Source organism: Prenolepis imparis, unplaced genomic scaffold, assembly GCF_030444845.1.
Source record: "Prenolepis imparis isolate NDT839.2.m4 unplaced genomic scaffold, iyPreImpa1.0 SCAF_11, whole genome shotgun sequence".
NCBI lineage: Eukaryota > Metazoa > Arthropoda > Insecta > Hymenoptera > Formicidae > Prenolepis > Prenolepis imparis.
The window spans coordinates 5383616-5405977 of NW_028141169.1; the positions used below are offsets into that span (position 1 = coordinate 5383616).

General features: G+C 30.7%; 1 protein-coding gene and 1 long non-coding RNA gene across 13 annotated transcripts in view; one reads left to right on the forward strand and one right to left on the reverse strand.

Moving 5' to 3' along the window:
- LOC145943039 (lachesin) overlaps window positions 1-22362 on the forward strand; it is a 340250-nt gene that overhangs the window by 175181 nt on the left and 142707 nt on the right. The gene's annotated exons all lie outside the window — the stretch shown is intronic.
- LOC145942991 (uncharacterized) lies at window positions 19138-21582 on the reverse strand. 2 transcript variants are annotated; one of them, XR_014426450.1, is made up of 6 exons: window positions 21231-21582; window positions 20711-20890; window positions 20451-20634; window positions 20113-20287; window positions 19255-19992; window positions 19138-19183 (listed from the first exon to the last, which is right to left on the reverse strand). It is a non-coding gene; the product is annotated as an uncharacterized LOC145942991 (long non-coding RNA). The 2 variants fall into 2 exon arrangements; XR_014426449.1 differs by having other exon boundaries at window positions 20113-20634.

The following is a 22362-nucleotide window of genomic DNA, read 5'->3' on the forward strand; positions in this document are numbered from 1 at the left end:
TTTTAGTCTAAATTTATAACATAGTCTAGAATAGACTACATATTATATTACAATTTAATGAGAACTGCTCGTGCATGGAAGCGATATGATTTTATAAAATCATCACATATGAAAGAGCTATGAGCTATTATAGAACCGCGCATCAATTCCGAGAGAGAGAGAGAGAGAGAGAGAGAGAGAGAGAGAGAGAGAGAGAGAGAGAGAGAGAGAGAGAGAAAAGTAATACGTTCAGAGACTCCAATTTAAAAATCGAAACCACGAGATGGAATTCAAATTGCTTTGGCCCGTTTGTGATAAAAAATACATTCGATATTGGGAAGTATATAGAGTATGCATGAGCTTTGCATTATATATATATATATATATATATATATATACAATATATATAAATAAATAAAGTGAGACACGTATGCACACATAATCATATTCATTAGATCTCTCTTTCTCTCGCCGGTAACTGAAATCCACCGGCCGCACCGGAACGATCCTTTGGTATAATTAATGTGTCATATTTATTCATTCCTCTTTTGCATGTAAATGCCCATCATTTACATCACTGACTAATTGCAATTATATCGTAACGCGGTTCCAAACAGTGTAAAAGCATCAATTCCGCTGAGAATACACAAGGCACATCGCATCGTATCTATGCGGCGCAATTCGCGGACGTACGAACTAATGCAGTAAACTCAGACTATCTCCCGTCTATCTCATCTTAACTTTGGTGTTTGTCCTCAAAACTCGTTTTCGTACCGGTTCACAGTGTAAAGCTAAGCATCGTCGCAGAAGGCGACGCATGAAAGTTTCGGCGAGTATCATCAGACAATATCACAGATGCATTCTCCAATACGGAAAAAATATATATATACTCTGTGATTGATGGACTGCAGGAGTTAATGTGTTATATACGAACGACACATTTCTGTCACGTCGAATGAGTAATGCATCTATTTTCGCTATTGTTTGACTTTTATTGTGAAGTCGCTGCGTATATATAATCATCCTAAATAACTTTATCAACACCGGATGTTTTAGATAAAATCTCCATATTTTAAATTCTAATAGTACTTGCTTTATAAAACGTATAAAATTAAACGCCTGCAAAAGTTAGTCTTCCTCAAGTGATATATGAAAATGAAAATTATTTTATAAATACTTTTCCGTAAAATTATCGTTGCTAAATTCAGTTCGAATATTTTACAATGCATTTATAGAATTGATGATATTTCAATTAATGGAGGTTACATGTCAATTTTCTATGTAATATTCTATTTTCTCATATTTTATTCGATTATAATAATTGAGGATATCTATTATATAATTATTTCGTTTCAGAACATGATTAATCAGTAATTATAACTTATAACGATCAGTATAATTATAATGATAAATTTCGTTAAGAAAATATCGCTGGTTAAATACAATATTATATCCAATAATGAATATATATTATAATAATTACGTTGGGGTGTATTCAATAATATATATATATATATATATATATGTACGTATATACATATTCATATATGTATACATATATATATATATATGTTTCGCATAATGCGTTATTTGATGTTCATGGAATTGAATTTATATATATTTAAAGTGATCCCATATATATATATATATATATATATATATATATACTGAAGTGAAAGCGGCAACCATACTCTCTTCTCGCAAGGACTGCTTGCTAGGTTGGTCGATGGGCGCGAACGTTTGTCCGAAATATGAGGGGGTGTTTAGGGACCACCCAGAGTATTCCCACTCCAATTCAAGTAATGGAGTCTGAAACATTCCTCTCACACCCTCTTCTCTCCGCCGTCTCTCTTTCCCGTACGTTTCTCTCCATCCTAGACGAGCGTGTCTCGATGGTCCGAGTCGCTTATCGCTGTCTTACGTTTGCAGCTGTCGACATAAATACGCTGCCGAAGTTGGGGGTTAGCGAACAGGTGCTTTTTATAAATCCTAAGAATTAATCATTATATAATAGAGCTTACCGAGAAGCACAAAAGTTGCAATACGTTAAATATTTATAATCGATTTTAGTGACTCTGGCAAAAACATTGTTTTGCAAAAAATCTAAAAATAAATTTATTTCGAAGCAGATAAATTCGTTATTTCGTTATTTTTGGATGTATTTGTGTAATTTGTGCAATTTGATCCCAATTGATAGATTTTTCTATACATTAATTGCGTCAACGAAAATATATTTTATAAATAATTTTATATCGCGTAAAGCTTTTGATATTCATCGATGCAATTATATCTGTGTGTATATATACACCAATGTGTATCTGTTGATTGATATTGTTATTGATTTTGTTATTGGACACTTTATTGCTTATCATAGTTATATATTTTATTTCTATTGAATAAAAATATTTGAAATCTCAGTACAGTACAAAAAAAATTTTTAAACTAATAAATAATTTAGGAAATAAGAAATAAGACTTTAACTTTTGTATTGTATTTTATTTTTATAATACTAGAACAACACAAGCGCGCGCTACGCGCGCGCCATTCTTTGATTTCATATTTTAAAAAATAATTATTAAAATAATAATATTTTTTTGACAGAATCAACTGATAACTGTCAAAAATAATAACCGAGTTTAAAGTAGCTAATTTCTATAAAAAAATATTAATAAATCTTCTCGTCCATAAAATCGTAATTAGTCTCGACGTTGTGATTATCTCGATTATCAAAACAGTCTTACAGAAAATTCTATTTTTTTTGTTCGCACTTGTTTTAGATTTAAATACTGAATTTTTATGCATTGCATAATTAATTAATATATACTTCTTTATGTATTGATTGCAATGCATGCATAAAAATATGTGAATTAATGCAATGCATAAATATTCATTACTTAAATCTTTAACAGAAAACCAAAAAAATAGAATTATATACAAGAATCTTTCGAACAAAATATCTATGCTATATCTATGCAAGACTCTGAGCAGCGGTATCGCCAAGCGCACCCGACACCCTACACATCCTCCACGCTGCGCATCTCGCGCGAGACTGATTCTCGAGACATTGTGATTGCGAGACTGATCGTCAGTCTCGCGCGAGGCGCCCAGCGTGGTAGACGTATAGGCTGTGTTTGGCGATACCGCTGCACAGAGTCTTGCGGTCAGTTTCGCGCGAAACGTGCAGCGCGATGGATGTGTGTGTATGTACAGACGAACGAATCTAATAGAAATGCAGATATTTTGATCGAAAGATTCTTGTAGAAAATTCTATTTTTTTTAATTCTCTGTTAAAGATATAAATAATAAATATTTATGCATTGCATAATTAATTGACATATTCTCAGGCATGTATTGCAATCAAGGCATAGAAAAATATATATTAATTAATTATGCAATACATAAAAATTCAGTATTTAAATCTAAAACAGAAGTGCGAACAAAATAGAATTATCTATAAGAATCTTTTGTGAATAGAGATAATCATAACGTCGAGATATGATTTTATAGACGAAAGTATTTATTAATATTTTTTCATAGAAATTAGCTACTTTCGCATGGGATCAGCGGTAAAAAAGTATCGTTTTCTAATATTTAAAGACGAGCCAAAAATTCATCGATTATACATTTTAATAGTACATTGATTAAATAAGTATGCGTCGCACAGGGTCCGCGGTAAAAAGTATCGATTTCTAATATTTTAAGACGAGCCAAAAATTCATCGATTATACATTTTAATAGTACATTGATTGCAGAATCTTTTGGTACCATGCAGACACCAGCGTACAAATTTTTTAATACGATAAACATAAAATAAGGATGCGTCGCACAGGGTCCGCGTCAAAAAAGTATCAATTTCTAATATTTTAAGACGAGCCAAAAATTCATCGATTATACATTATAATAGTACATTCATTACAGAATCATTTGGTACCATACAGACACCAGCGTACAAATTTTTTAACTTGATAAACATAAAATAAGGATGCGTCGCATCAGCGGTAATAAGTATCGATTTCCAATATTTTAAGACGAGCCAAAAATTCATCGATTATACATTTTAATAGTACATTGATTACAGAATCTTTTGGTACCAAGCAGACAACAGCGTACAAATTTTTTAATACGATAAACATAAAATAAGGATGCGTCGCACAGGGTCAGCGGTAAAAAGTATCGATTTCCAATATTTTAAGACGAGCCAAAAATTCATCGATTATACATTTTAATAGTACATTGATTACAGAATCTTTTGGTACCAAGCAGACAACAGCGTACAAATTTTTTAATACGATAAACATAAAATAAGGATGCGTCGCACAGGGACCGCGTCAAAAAAGTATCGATTTCTAATATTTTAAGACGAGCCAAAAATTCATCGATTATACATTTTAATAGTACATTGATTACAGAATCTTTTGGTACCAAACAGACACCAGCGTACAAATTTTTTAACTTGATATACATAAAATAATGTTGCGTCGCATAGGGTCAGCGGTAAAAAGTATCGATTTCCAATATTTTAAGACGAGCCAAAAATTCATCGATTATACATTTTAATAGTACATTGATTACAGAATCATTTGGTACCAAACAGACACCAGCGTACAAATTTTTAATACGATAAACATAAAATAAGTATGCGTCGCACAGGATCCGCGTCAAAAAAGTATCGATTTCTAATATTTTAAGACGAGCCAAAAATTCATCGAGTATACATTTTAATAGTACATTGATTACAGAATCTTTTGGTACCATGCAGACACCAGCGTACAAATTTTTTAATACGATAAACATAAAATAAGTATGCGTCGCACAGGGTCAGCGGTAAAAAGTATCGATTTCCAATATTTTAAGACGAGCCAAAAATTCATCGAATATATATTTTAATAGTACATTAATTACAGAATCTTATGGTACCAAACAGACACCAGCGTACAAATTTTTTAACTTGATACACATAAAATAATGTTGCGTCGCATAGGGTCAGCGGTAAAAAGTATCGATTTCCAATATTTTAAGACGAGCCAAAAATTCATCGATTATACATTTTAATAGTACATTTATTACAGAATCATTTGGTACCAAGCAGACAACAGCGTACAAACTTTTTCATTTGCTATACATAAATTAAGGATGCGTCGCATGGGATCAGCGGTAAAAAAGTATCGATTTCTAATATTTAAAGACGAGCCAAAAATTCATCGATTATACATTTTAATAGTACATTGATTACAGAATCATTTGGTACCAAACAGACACCAGCGTACACATTTTTAATACGATAAACATAAAATAAGTATGCGTCGCACAGGATCCGTGTCAAAAAAGTATCGATTTCTAATATTTTAAGACGAGCCAAAAATTCATCGAGTATACATTTTAATAGTACAGAGATTACAGAATCTTTTGATACCATGCAGACACCAGCGTACAAATTTTTTAATACGATAAACATAAAATAAGTATGCGTCGCACAGGGTCAGCGGTAAAAAGTATCGATTTCCAATATTTTAAGACGAGCCAAAAATTCATCGATTATACATTTTAATAGTACATTGATTACAGAATCTTTTGGTACCAACCAGACAACAGCGTACAAATTTTTTAACTTGATATACATAAAATAAGTATGCGTCGCACAAGGTCAGCGGTAAAAAGTATCGATTTCCAATATTTTAAGACGAGCCAAAAATTCATCGATTATACATTTTAATAGTACATTGATTACAGAATCTTTTGGTACCATGCAGACACCAGCGTACAAATTTTTTAATACGATAAACATAAAATAATGTTGCGTCGCATAGGGTCAGCGGTAAAAAGTATCGATTTCCAATATTTTAAGACGAGCCAAAAATTCATCGATTATACATTTTAATAGTACATTGATTACAGAATCTTTTGGTACCAAGCAGACAACAGCGTACAAATTTTTTAATACGATAAACATAAAATAAGGATGCGTCGCACAGGGTCAGCGGTAAAAAGTATCGATTTCCAATATTTTAAGACGAGCCAAAAATTCATCGATTATACATTTTAATAGTACATTGATTGCAGAATCTTTTGGTACCAAGCAGACAACAGCGTACAAACTTTTTCATTTGCTATACATAAATTAAGGATGCGTCGCATGGGATCAGCGGTAAAAAAGTATCGATTTCTAATATTTAAAGACGAGCCAAAAATTCATCGATTATACAATTTAATAGTACATTGATTACAGAATCATTTGGTACCAAACAGACACCAGCGTACACATTTTTAATACGATAAACATAAAATAAGTATGCGTCGCACAGGATCCGTGTCAAAAAAGTATCGATTTCTAATATTTTAAGACGAGCCAAAAATTCATCGAGTATACATTTTAATAGTACAGAGATTACAGAATCTTTTGATACCATGCAGACACCAGCGTACAAATTTTTTAATACGATAAACATAAAATAAGTATGCGTCGCACAGGGTCAGCGGTAAAAAGTATCGATTTCCAATATTTTAAGACGAGCCAAAAATTCATCGATTATACATTTTAATAGTACATTGATTACAGAATCTTTTGGTACCAACCAGACAACAGCGTACAAATTTTTTAACTTGATATACATAAAATAAGATTGCGTCGCATGGGATCAGCGGTAAAAAAGTATCGATTTCTAATATTTAAAGACGAGCCAAAAATTCATCGATTATACATTTTAATAGTACATTGATTACAGAATCATTTGGTACCGAACAGACACCAGCGTACAAATTTTTAATACGATAAACATAAAATAAGTATGCGTCGCACAGGGTCCGCGTCAAAAAAGTATCGATTTCTAATATTTTAAGACGAGCCAAAAATTCATCGATTATACATTTTAATAGTACATTGATTACAGAATCTTTTGGTACCAAACAGACACCAGCGTACAAACTTTTTCATTTGCTATACATAAAATAAGGATGCGTCGCACAGGGTCCGCGTCAAAAAAGTATCAATTTCTAATATTTTAAGACGAGCCAAAAATTCATCGAGTATACATTTTAATAGTACATTGATTACAGAATCTTTTGGTACCATGCAGACACCAGCGTACAAATTTTTTAACTTGATATACATAAATTAAGGTTGCGTCGCATGGGGTCAGCGGTAAAAAAGTATCGTTTTCTAATATTTAAAGACGAGCCAAAAATTCATCGATTATACATTTTAATAGTACATTGATTGCAGAATCTTTTGGTACCATGCAGACACCAGCGTACAAATTTTTTAATACGATAAACATAAAATAAGGATGCGTCGCACAGGGTCCGCGTCAAAAAAGTATCAATTTCTAATATTTTAAGACGAGCCAAAAATTCATCGATTATACATTATAATAGTACATTCATTACAGAATCATTTGGTACCATACAGACACCAGCGTACAAATTTTTTAACTTGATAAACATAAAATAAGGATGCGTCGCACAGGGTCAGCGGTAATAAGTATCGATTTCCAATATTTTAAGACGAGCCAAAAATTCATCGATTATACATTTTAATAGTACATTGATTACAGAATCATTTGGTATCAAACAGACACCAGCGTACAAACTTTTTCATTTGCTATACATAAAATAAGGATGCGTCGCACAGGGTCCGCGTCAAAAAAGTATCAATTTCTAATATTTTAAGACGAGCCAAAAATTCATCGATTATACATTTTAATAGTACATTGATTACAGAATCTTTTGGTACCAAGCAGACAACAGCGTACAAATTTTTTAATACGATAAACATAAAATAAGGATGCGTCGCACAGGGTCAGCGGTAAAAAGTATCGATTTCCAATATTTTAAGACGAGCCAAAAATTCATCGATTATACATTTTAATAGTACATTGATTACAGAATCTTTTGGTACCAACCAGACAACAGCGTACAAATTTTTTAACTTGATATACATAAAATAAGATTGCGTCGCATGGGATCAGCGGTAAAAAAGTATGGATTTCTAATATGTTAAGACGAGCCAAAAATTCATCGATTATACATTTTAATAGTACATTGATTACAGAATCATTTGGTACCAAACAGACACCAGCGTACAAATTTTTTAACTTGATATACATAAATTAAGGTTGCGTCGCATGGGGTCAGCGGTAAAAAAATATCGTTTTCTAATATTTAAAGACGAGCCAAAAATTCATCGATTATACATTTTAATAGTACATTGATTACAGAATCATTTGGTACCAAACAGACACCAGCGTACAAATTTTTTAACTTGATATACATAAAACAAGGTTGCGTCGCATAGGGTCAGCGGTAAAAAGTATCGATTTCCAATATTTTAAGACGAGCCGAAAATTCATCGATTATACATTTTAATAGTACATTGATTACAGAATCTTTTGGTACCAAGCAGACAACAGCGTACAAATTTTTTAATACGATAAACATAAAATAAGGATGCGTCGCACAGGGTCAGCGGTAAAAAGTATCGATTTCCAATATTTTAAGACGAGCCAAAAATTCATCGATTATACATTTTAATAGTACATTGATTGCAGAATCTTTTGGTACCAAGCAGACAACAGCGTACAAACTTTTTCATTTGCTATACATAAATTAAGGATGCGTCGCATGGGATCAGCGGTAAAAAAGTATCGATTTCTAATATTTAAAGACGAGCCAAAAATTCATCGATTATACAATTTAATAGTACATTGATTACAGAATCATTTGGTACCAAACAGACACCAGCGTACACATTTTTAATACGATAAACATAAAATAAGTATGCGTCGCACAGGATCCGTGTCAAAAAAGTATCGATTTCTAATATTTTAAGACGAGCCAAAAATTCATCGAGTATACATTTTAATAGTACAGAGATTACAGAATCTTTTGATACCATGCAGACACCAGCGTACAAATTTTTTAATACGATAAACATAAAATAAGTATGCGTCGCACAGGGTCAGCGGTAAAAAGTATCGATTTCCAATATTTTAAGACGAGCCAAAAATTCATCGATTATACATTTTAATAGTACATTGATTACAGAATCTTTTGGTACCAACCAGACAACAGCGTACAAATTTTTTAACTTGATATACATAAAATAAGATTGCGTCGCATGGGATCAGCGGTAAAAAAGTATCGATTTCTAATATTTAAAGACGAGCCAAAAATTCATCGATTATACGTTTTAATAGTACATTGATTACAGAATCATTTGGTACCGAACAGACACCAGCGTACAAATTTTTAATACGATAAACATAAAATAAGTATGCGTCGCACAGGGTCCGCGTCAAAAAAGTATCGATTTCTAATATTTTAAGACGAGCCAAAAATTCATCGATTATACATTTTAATAGTACATTGATTACAGAATCTTTTGGTACCAAACAGACACCAGCGTACAAACTTTTTCATTTGCTATACATAAAATAAGGATGCGTCGCACAGGGTCCGCGTCAAAAAAGTATCAATTTCTAATATTTTAAGACGAGCCAAAAATTCATCGATTATACATTTTAATAGTACATTGATTACAGAATCTTTTGGTACCAAGCAGACAACAGCGTACAAATTTTTTAATACGATAAACATAAAATAAGGATGCGTCGCACAGGGTCAGCGGTAAAAAGTATCGATTTCCAATATTTTAAGACGAGCCAAAAATTCATCGATTATACATTTTAATAGTACATTGATTACAGAATCTTTTGGTACCAACCAGACAACAGCGTACAAATTTTTTAACTTGATGTACATAAAATAAGATTGCGTCGCATGGGATCAGCGGTAAAAAAGTATGGATTTCTAATATGTTAAGACGAGCCAAAAATTCATCGATTATACATTTTAATAGTACATTGATTACAGAATCTTTTGGTACCAACCAGACAACAGCGTACAAATTTTTTAACTCGATATACATAAAATAAGATTGCGTCGCATGGGATCAGCGGTAAAAAAGTATCGATTTCTAATATTTAAAGACGAGCCAAAAATTCATCGATTATACATTTTAATAGTACATTGATTACAGAATCATTTTGTACCAAACAGACACCAGCGTACAAATTTTTTAATACGATAAACATAAAACAAGGTTGCGTCGCATAGGGTCAGCGGTAAAAAAGTATCGATTTCTAATATTTTAAGACGAGCCAAAAATTCATCGATTATACATTTTAATAGTACATTGATTGCAGAATCTTTTGGTACCATGCAGACACCAGCGTACAAATTTTTTAACTCGATATACATAAAATAAGGATGCGTCGCACAGGGTCCGCGTCAAAAAAGTATCAATTTCTAATATTTTAAGACGAGCCAAAAATTCATCGATTATACATTTTAATAGTACATTGATTGCAGAATCTTTTGGTACCATGCAGACACCAGCGTACAAATTTTTTAATACGATAAACATAAAATAAGGATGCGTCGCACAGGGTCCGCGTCAAAAAAGTATCAATTTCTAATATTTTAAGACGAGCCAAAAATTCATCGATTATACATTATAATAGTACATTCATTACAGAATCATTTGGTACCATACAGACACCAGCGTACAAATTTTTTAACTTGATAAACATAAAATAAGGATGCGTCGCACAGGATCAGCGGTAATAAGTATCGATTTCCAATATTTTAAGACGAGCCAAAAATTCATCGATTATACATTTTAATAGTACATTGATTACAGAATCTTTTGGTACCAAGCAGACAACAGCGTACAAATTTTTTAATACGATAAACATAAAATAAGGATGCGTCGCACAGGGTCAGCGGTAAAAAGTATCGATTTCCAATATTTTAAGACGAGCCAAAAATTCATCGATTATACATTTTAATAGTACATTGATTACAGAATCTTTTGGTACCAAGCAGACAACAGCGTACAAATTTTTTAATACGATAAACATAAAATAAGGATGCGTCGCACAGGGACCGCGTCAAAAAAGTATCGATTTCTAATATTTTAAGACGAGCCAAAAATTCATCGATTATACATTTTAATAGTACATTGATTACAGAATCTTTTGGTACCAAACAGACACCAGCGTACAAATTTTTTAACTTGATATACATAAAATAATGTTGCGTCGCATAGGGTCAGCGGTAAAAAGTATCGATTTCCAATATTTTAAGACGAGCCAAAAATTCATCGATTATACATTTTAATAGTACATTGATTACAGAATCATTTGGTACCAAACAGACACCAGCGTACAAATTTTTAATACGATAAACATAAAATAAGTATGCGTCGCACAGGATCCGCGTCAAAAAAGTATCGATTTCTAATATTTTAAGACGAGCCAAAAATTCATCGAGTATACATTTTAATAGTACATTGATTACAGAATCTTTTGGTACCATGCAGACACCAGCGTACAAATTTTTTAATACGATAAACATAAAATAAGTATGCGTCGCACAGGGTCAGCGGTAAAAAGTATCGATTTCCAATATTTTAAGACGAGCCAAAAATTCATCGAATATATATTTTAATAGTACATTAATTACAGAATCTTATGGTACCAAACAGACACCAGCGTACAAATTTTTTAACTTGATACACATAAAATAATGTTGCGTCGCATAGGGTCAGCGGTAAAAAGTATCGATTTCCAATATTTTAAGACGAGCCAAAAATTCATCGATTATACATTTTAATAGTACATTTATTACAGAATCATTTGGTACCAAGCAGACAACAGCGTACAAACTTTTTCATTTGCTATACATAAATTAAGGATGCGTCGCATGGGATCAGCGGTAAAAAAGTATCGATTTCTAATATTTAAAGACGAGCCAAAAATTCATCGATTATACATTTTAATAGTACATTGATTACAGAATCATTTGGTACCAAACAGACACCAGCGTACACATTTTTAATACGATAAACATAAAATAAGTATGCGTCGCACAGGATCCGTGTCAAAAAAGTATCGATTTCTAATATTTTAAGACGAGCCAAAAATTCATCGAGTATACATTTTAATAGTACAGAGATTACAGAATCTTTTGATACCATGCAGACACCAGCGTACAAATTTTTTAATACGATAAACATAAAATAAGTATGCGTCGCACAGGGTCAGCGGTAAAAAGTATCGATTTCCAATATTTTAAGACGAGCCAAAAATTCATCGATTATACATTTTAATAGTACATTGATTACAGAATCTTTTGGTACCAACCAGACAACAGCGTACAAATTTTTTAACTTGATATACATAAAATAAGTATGCGTCGCACAAGGTCAGCGGTAAAAAGTATCGATTTCCAATATTTTAAGACGAGCCAAAAATTCATCGATTATACATTTTAATAGTACATTGATTACAGAATCTTTTGGTACCATGCAGACACCAGCGTACAAATTTTTTAATACGATAAACATAAAATAATGTTGCGTCGCATAGGGTCAGCGGTAAAAAGTATCGATTTCCAATATTTTAAGACGAGCCAAAAATTCATCGATTATACATTTTAATAGTACATTGATTACAGAATCTTTTGGTACCAAGCAGACAACAGCGTACAAATTTTTTAATACGATAAACATAAAATAAGGATGCGTCGCACAGGGTCAGCGGTAAAAAGTATCGATTTCCAATATTTTAAGACGAGCCAAAAATTCATCGATTATACATTTTAATAGTACATTGATTGCAGAATCTTTTGGTACCAAGCAGACAACAGCGTACAAACTTTTTCATTTGCTATACATAAATTAAGGATGCGTCGCATGGGATCAGCGGTAAAAAAGTATCGATTTCTAATATTTAAAGACGAGCCAAAAATTCATCGATTATACAATTTAATAGTACATTGATTACAGAATCATTTGGTACCAAACAGACACCAGCGTACACATTTTTAATACGATAAACATAAAATAAGTATGCGTCGCACAGGATCCGTGTCAAAAAAGTATCGATTTCTAATATTTTAAGACGAGCCAAAAATTCATCGAGTATACATTTTAATAGTACAGAGATTACAGAATCTTTTGATACCATGCAGACACCAGCGTACAAATTTTTTAATACGATAAACATAAAATAAGTATGCGTCGCACAGGGTCAGCGGTAAAAAGTATCGATTTCCAATATTTTAAGACGAGCCAAAAATTCATCGATTATACATTTTAATAGTACATTGATTACAGAATCTTTTGGTACCAACCAGACAACAGCGTACAAATTTTTTAACTTGATATACATAAAATAAGATTGCGTCGCATGGGATCAGCGGTAAAAAAGTATCGATTTCTAATATTTAAAGACGAGCCAAAAATTCATCGATTATACATTTTAATAGTACATTGATTACAGAATCATTTGGTACCGAACAGACACCAGCGTACAAATTTTTAATACGATAAACATAAAATAAGTATGCGTCGCACAGGGTCCGCGTCAAAAAAGTATCGATTTCTAATATTTTAAGACGAGCCAAAAATTCATCGATTATACATTTTAATAGTACATTGATTACAGAATCTTTTGGTACCAAACAGACACCAGCGTACAAACTTTTTCATTTGCTATACATAAAATAAGGATGCGTCGCACAGGGTCCGCGTCAAAAAAGTATCAATTTCTAATATTTTAAGACGAGCCAAAAATTCATCGAGTATACATTTTAATAGTACATTGATTACAGAATCTTTTGGTACCATGCAGACACCAGCGTACAAATTTTTTAACTTGATATACATAAATTAAGGTTGCGTCGCATGGGGTCAGCGGTAAAAAAGTATCGTTTTCTAATATTTAAAGACGAGCCAAAAATTCATCGATTATACATTTTAATAGTACATTGATTGCAGAATCTTTTGGTACCATACAGACACCAGCGTACAAATTTTTTAACTTGATAAACATAAAATAAGGATGCGTCGCACAGGGTCAGCGGTAATAAGTATCGATTTCCAATATTTTAAGACGAGCCAAAAATTCATCGATTATACATTTTAATAGTACATTGATTACAGAATCATTTGGTATCAAACAGACACCAGCGTACAAACTTTTTCATTTGCTATACATAAAATAAGGATGCGTCGCACAGGGTCCGCGTCAAAAAAGTATCAATTTCTAATATTTTAAGACGAGCCAAAAATTCATCGATTATACATTTTAATAGTACATTGATTACAGAATCTTTTGGTACCAAGCAGACAACAGCGTACAAATTTTTTAATACGATAAACATAAAATAAGGATGCGTCGCACAGGGTCAGCGGTAAAAAGTATCGATTTCCAATATTTTAAGACGAGCCAAAAATTCATCGATTATACATTTTAATAGTACATTGATTACAGAATCTTTTGGTACCAACCAGACAACAGCGTACAAATTTTTTAACTTGATATACATAAAATAAGATTGCGTCGCATGGGATCAGCGGTAAAAAAGTATGGATTTCTAATATGTTAAGACGAGCCAAAAATTCATCGATTATACATTTTAATAGTACATTGATTACAGAATCATTTGGTACCAAACAGACACCAGCGTACAAATTTTTTAACTTGATATACATAAATTAAGGTTGCGTCGCATGGGGTCAGCGGTAAAAAAATATCGTTTTCTAATATTTAAAGACGAGCCAAAAATTCATCGATTATACATTTTAATAGTACATTGATTACAGAATCATTTGGTACCAAACAGACACCAGCGTACAAATTTTTTAACTTGATATACATAAAACAAGGTTGCGTCGCATAGGGTCAGCGGTAAAAAGTATCGATTTCCAATATTTTAAGACGAGCCGAAAATTCATCGATTATACATTTTAATAGTACATTGATTACAGAATCTTTTGGTACCAAGCAGACAACAGCGTACAAATTTTTTAATACGATAAACATAAAATAAGGATGCGTCGCACAGGGTCAGCGGTAAAAAGTATCGATTTCCAATATTTTAAGACGAGCCAAAAATTCATCGATTATACATTTTAATAGTACATTGATTGCAGAATCTTTTGGTACCAAGCAGACAACAGCGTACAAACTTTTTCATTTGCTATACATAAATTAAGGATGCGTCGCATGGGATCAGCGGTAAAAAAGTATCGATTTCTAATATTTAAAGACGAGCCAAAAATTCATCGATTATACAATTTAATAGTACATTGATTACAGAATCATTTGGTACCAAACAGACACCAGCGTACACATTTTTAATACGATAAACATAAAATAAGTATGCGTCGCACAGGATCCGTGTCAAAAAAGTATCGATTTCTAATATTTTAAGACGAGCCAAAAATTCATCGAGTATACATTTTAATAGTACAGAGATTACAGAATCTTTTGATACCATGCAGACACCAGCGTACAAATTTTTTAATACGATAAACATAAAATAAGTATGCGTCGCACAGGGTCAGCGGTAAAAAGTATCGATTTCCAATATTTTAAGACGAGCCAAAAATTCATCGATTATACATTTTAATAGTACATTGATTACAGAATCTTTTGGTACCAACCAGACAACAGCGTACAAATTTTTTAACTTGATATACATAAAATAAGATTGCGTCGCATGGGATCAGCGGTAAAAAAGTATCGATTTCTAATATTTAAAGACGAGCCAAAAATTCATCGATTATACGTTTTAATAGTACATTGATTACAGAATCATTTGGTACCGAACAGACACCAGCGTACAAATTTTTAATACGATAAACATAAAATAAGTATGCGTCGCACAGGGTCCGCGTCAAAAAAGTATCGATTTCTAATATTTTAAGACGAGCCAAAAATTCATCGATTATACATTTTAATAGTACATTGATTACAGAATCTTTTGGTACCAAACAGACACCAGCGTACAAACTTTTTCATTTGCTATACATAAAATAAGGATGCGTCGCACAGGGTCCGCGTCAAAAAAGTATCAATTTCTAATATTTTAAGACGAGCCAAAAATTCATCGATTATACATTTTAATAGTACATTGATTACAGAATCTTTTGGTACCAAGCAGACAACAGCGTACAAATTTTTTAATACGATAAACATAAAATAAGGATGCGTCGCACAGGGTCAGCGGTAAAAAGTATCGATTTCCAATATTTTAAGACGAGCCAAAAATTCATCGATTATACATTTTAATAGTACATTGATTACAGAATCTTTTGGTACCAACCAGACAACAGCGTACAAATTTTTTAACTTGATGTACATAAAATAAGATTGCGTCGCATGGGATCAGCGGTAAAAAAGTATGGATTTCTAATATGTTAAGACGAGCCAAAAATTCATCGATTATACATTTTAATAGTACATTGATTACAGAATCATTTGGTACCAAACAGACACCAGCGTACAAATTTTTTAACTTGATATACATAAATTAAGGTTGCGTCGCATGGGGTCAGCGGTAAAAAAATATCGTTTTCTAATATTTAAAGACGAGCCAAAAATTCATCGATTATACATTTTAATAGTACATTGATTACAGAATCATTTGGTACCAAACAGACACCAGCGTACAAATTTTTTAACTTGATATACATAAAACAAGGTTGCGTCGCATAGGGTCAGCGGTAAAAAAGTATCGATTTCTAATATTTTAAGACGAGCCAAAAATTCATCGATTATACATTTTAATAGTACATTGATTGCAGAATCTTTTGGTACCATGCAGACACCAGCGTACAAATTTTTTAATACGATAAACATAAAATAAGAATGCGTCGCACAGGGTCCGCGTCAAAAAAGTATCAATTTCTAATATTTTAAGACGAGCCAAAAATTCATCGATTATACATTATAATAGTACATTCATTACAGAATCATTTGGTACCATACAGACACCAGCGTACAAATTTTTTAACTTGATAAACATAAAATAAGGATGCGTCGCACAGGATCAGCGGTAATAAGTATCGATTTCCAATATTTTAAGACGAGCCAAAAATTCATCGATTATACATTTTAATAGTACATTGATTACAGAATCTTTTGGTACCAACCAGACAACAGCGTACAAATTTTTTAACTCGATATACATAAAATAAGATTGCGTCGCATGGGATCAGCGGTAAAAAAGTATCGATTTCTAATATTTAAAGACGAGCCAAAAATTCATCGATTATACATTTTAATAGTACATTGATTACAGAATCATTTTGTACCAAACAGACACCAGCGTACAAATTTTTTAATACGATAAACATAAAACAAGGTTGCGTCGCATAGGGTCAGCGGTAAAAAAGTATCGATTTCTAATATTTTAAGACGAGCCAAAAATTCATCGATTATACATTTTAATAGTACATTGATTGCAGAATCTTTTGGTACCATGCAGACACCAGCGTACAAATTTTTTAACTCGATATACATAAAATAAGGATGCGTCGCACAGGGTCCGCGTCAAAAAAGTATCAATTTCTAATATTTTAAGACGAGCCAAAAATTCATCGATTATACATTATAATAGTACATTCATTACAGAATCATTTGGTACCATACAGACACCAGCGTACAAATTTTTTAACTTGATAAACATAAAATAAGGATGCGTCGCACAGGATCAGCGGTAATAAGTATCGATTTCCAATATTTTAAGACGAGCCAAAAATTCATCGATTATACATTTTAATAGTACATTGATTACAGAATCTTTTGGTACCAACCAGACAACAGCGTACAAATTTTTTAACTTGATATACATAAAATAAGATTGCGTCGCATGTGATCAGCGGTAAATAAGTATCGATTTCTAATATTTAAAGACGAGCCAAAAATTCATCGATTATACATTTTAATAGTACATTGATTACAGAATCATTTTGTACCAAACAGACACCAGCGTACAAATTTTTTAATACGATAAACATAAAATAAGTATGCGTCGCACAGGGTCCGCGTCAAAAAAGTATCGATATCTAATATTTTAAGACGAGCCAAAAATTCATCGATTATACATTTTAATAATACATTGATTACAGAATTATTTGGTACCAACCAGACACCAGCGTACAAATTTTTTAATTTGATAAATATAAAATAAGGATGCGTCGCACAGGGTCAGCCGCAAAAAAGTATTGATTTCTAATATTTAAAGACGAGCCAAAAATTCATCGATTATACATTTTAATAGTACATTGATTGCAGAATCTTTTGGTACCATGCAGACACCAGCGTACAAATTTTTTAATATGATATACATAAAATAAGTATGCGTCGCATAGGGTCAGCGGCAAAAATGTATCAATTTCTAATATTTTAAGACGAGCCAAAATTTCATCGATTATACATTTTAATAGTACATTGATTACAGAATCATTTGGTACCAAACAGACACCAGCGTACAATTGTTTTAACTTGATATACATAGAATAAGATTGCGTCGCATAGGGTCAACTGTAAAAAAGTATCGATTTCTAATATTTTAAGGCGAGCCAAAAATTCATCGTATATATATTTCAATAATGTATTGTTTGCAGATTATCTTTGTACCATAAGCATACCAGCGTACTATCTTTTTGGTCCAATATACGTTATATAAATCTGCGCCGTATGGGATTTGCGGCTTAAAAATTTTAATTTTCGATATTTCAAAACGTGCAAAAAATTAATCTTATATACATTTTAACAGTACGTTGTCTGCACATTATCACGAGTTATGCGTGACTGCATGCATATATCGCGGTAATATATGTCGAAACTCATTTCTACTGCGCATTTCGTATGACAAAATCTGCATCACGATCATTTTACGATTGTTGATTGATTTTCGAAGGGAAAGAATAGTTTTCGGACTATTTTAAAAGTATGCTAAAGCCATCTGAAGTTATGTTTCATCAAAATATTTTTTTATCTAAAAATAGCACGCAATAATTTTTAGCGTGTATTTTCTCACTTTCGACGTCAAAATCCAACATGGCCGCAGCAAATGCCAAGGAACCTTAAAAAATTAAATAATATAAATAATATAAATAATATTTAAAACTTATTAATTATATTTAATAATATATTTTATAATTCTGAAAAAATACTACTTAATATTATATTCCTTCTTTCCTATTTCAGTCTTTTTCTCTCTTTCACCCTCTCTTTTATTTATTCTCTTTTTCTTATTTAATTTCAAATAAAACTTCCTCCTTTTTTCCTCTTCATTTTCCTTAATCTTTTTTTCTTTTCTTCTCTCTCTCTCCCTCTCTTTCTTTCTTTATCTATTAATAATATAATTAATAATATACAATTCATCTCTTTAACTTTAATAAAATATTTAAAGATAATTTACTTTATTTTATATTCCTTCTTCTCTCTTTTTCTATAATCTTTTTTTTCTCCCTCTCTTTTGCTTAATATTTCTCTTCTTTTATTTTAAATAAAGCTTTGTTTTCTTTTTTCTCTGTATTTCTATCTCCCTCTTTTTCTCTCTTTCTATTATTCTTTATCTATAAATGATAAAATTAATGATATAATTAATAATTATAATTCGTCTCCTATGCCCTTACACGACAAAATTAAAATAATTCAAATTAAAATGAATTGTACGCTGTGATTAGTGTGCTGTGATTGATCAAATCTGAAATTATGATGATTCTAATAAAATTTCAAATTTAACAAATCATAGCCACGGATCATTTTAAACTGAACATTTTAATTCTGTCACGAAAGTAGCCCATTTAACTTTAAATAAAATATTTAAAGGATTATTAAAATTACAATAATATTCGAACAATTAAAAAATTAATACCTAATAATTATTATAATCTGATATATTCCTTATTCTCTCTTTTCCTTCAATCATTTACCTTTTTTCTTTTATTCTCCATCTCTTCTTTAATTTTAAATAAAACTTTTCGCTTTTTTCTACTTTTCCTTTTTCTTTCTCTCTCCTTTATTCATTTTCACTCTCTTATTTCCTTTTCTTATATTTTAAATAAAACTTTCTTCTCTTTTTCTCCTTTTCTTTTTTCTCTCTTTTATTTCCACTCTTTTTCTCTTTAGTCTCTTTCTTTCTATTCTTCTATATCTATTAATAATATAATTAATAATATAATTTATGTTTTCATTAAGAACTTTATAAATAAAACATTTTAAAAAACTATAATATTCATCAAATATTTAAAAAATCTAATAAAAATATTATTACCTAATTTTAAATTCATTCTTCTCTTTTTCTTTACCCTTTTTCACTCTTTCTTCCTATATTTTACTTATTCATCCTCTTTTCTAATTTTAAATAAAGCTTTCTACTCTTTTTTCTCTTCTTCCTTTTTTCACTCTTTTTTCTCTCTCTCTCTCTCTCTCATTCTTTCTATTCTTCTCTATTTATTAATAATATAATTAATAACATAATTAATAATTAATAATTAATAATTAGGTTCTTTTTTAACATTAATAAAATAAAACAAAAACAAATTAATTAAAAAGTTACTAAAATTATAATACTATTGAAACATTTAAACAATTCAATAAAAATTTTATTACTTAATATATTCCTTCTTCTCCCTTTTCCTTTTTCTTCTTTTCTTTTCTTCTTTCTCTTTTGCTTATTCATCCTCTTCTTTAATCTTAAATAAAGCTTTTTTTTCTACTCTCCCTTTATCTTTTTCTCTTTCTCTTCTTCTATTTTTGTCTATTAATAATATAATGCATCTCTCCTTTATATTAACTATAAATAAAATATTTTAAAATTATTAAAGATATAATAATATTAAAACATTTAAAAAATTTAATAAAAATATTACCTAATATTATATTTTTTCTTCTCTCTTTTCCTTCAGTCATTCAATCAATCCTTTTTCTTTATTTCTTTTGCTTATTCTTTCTCTTCAATTTTAATTAAAAAGCCTTCTTCTCTTCTTCTCCTTTCTCTTTTTCTCTCTTTTTTTTCCTACTCTTTTTTCTCTCTTTCTATTCTTCTCTATCTATGAGTAATAAAATTAATGGTATAATTAAAAAAATAATTGGTCTTTTCTATAACTTTAAATAAAACATAAAAAAATTTATTAAAACTAATAATATTTAAACATTAACGAAGTAATATATAATTTAGTAATATTTTAATATTTTAATATTCTATAAGTAAATTAAATAATATTAATTATCAATAAAATTAAATAACATTAATAATATTTAACTATAGTACTTTATTTATAATATCTACACAACAATAACGCATAAAACTCTTGATAAAATAATGTAAATTGGATTAAATAATGCTTTATTTATTACATTTATAAAATATATATACTTTACTACACATACCTTTCTCTCTATTCTTTCCTACTTCCTCTTCCTCCTTTCTTCGTCTTCTTTATCTATATTTTCTTTAATTTAATTTAATGATATGTACACATAATATCATGTATATCATAATATAAACCACAATAATTGCATTCACAAATTGAATACACTATTAACCTCTCAATATATACATTTGAACTGTCAAAATGCGTATATACATTTGAACTGTCAAAATGCGTCGCTCAACCTTGACAGGCTTTTATCAATATGAAGTAATGTACAACGCAGCACACATCGAGATAACCAATCAGCATCGCGGAAAAGAGGCAACAATACTTGCGAGAATCGACTTAACATGCACTTTTTAGAAAAGGGATATAATGTATATATATATATATGATACATCTCTTGTCTTTTTAATGCCTTTCAAAATTTCTAATTCAAACTGGCGCTAGATTCGTTTCTATCGTGATGAAGTAGTATCAATCTTTTTGCAAATGTGACGCGAAAGCAATGCAGTTACATCGTCCTTCTAGGCAACTCATCATTGCTTACATCGCATCCATAGCAAGGACAGAAAAGTCAATTCTCGTTACATATGTCACGTACATCGAAACACAATCCTCGTACCTGACCGGCGATAAGGATACGTGTCTCTCGAACTAAATTCGCTTCACAAATCGATAAACGAAACGTAATATCAGGATAAGATATATCTCATCTCATATTTTATATTTTTTTACATTTAATATTAACGCTATATAAATCATTACGGAAATTTATTTTACATACGCAAAATGTAAAAGAGATATTGTACTAATTTTTAAATTTCTATACATAAAATTTATATATATAATATATATAATAATAATATATACACACAAGGTAATTTTTATTGAAATTAGTAGAGTCTCAAATTTTTGTCGTCATGTGTCTTCTTAAAACAAAATCTATCGCAAAAATATTACAAGAAATTACGTAGTTATAAATATTCTATCGGAATTTTATTTATTGAGATAAACACATTAACTGAATTTCATCATTATAACACAACAACGAATTTTCGTGACAAAACGTTCTTATTTTTCCGATAATTAGTATATTGGAAACGGCAGGTTGGTTATTATGATCTATTTCTACCCGTCTCTGAGGG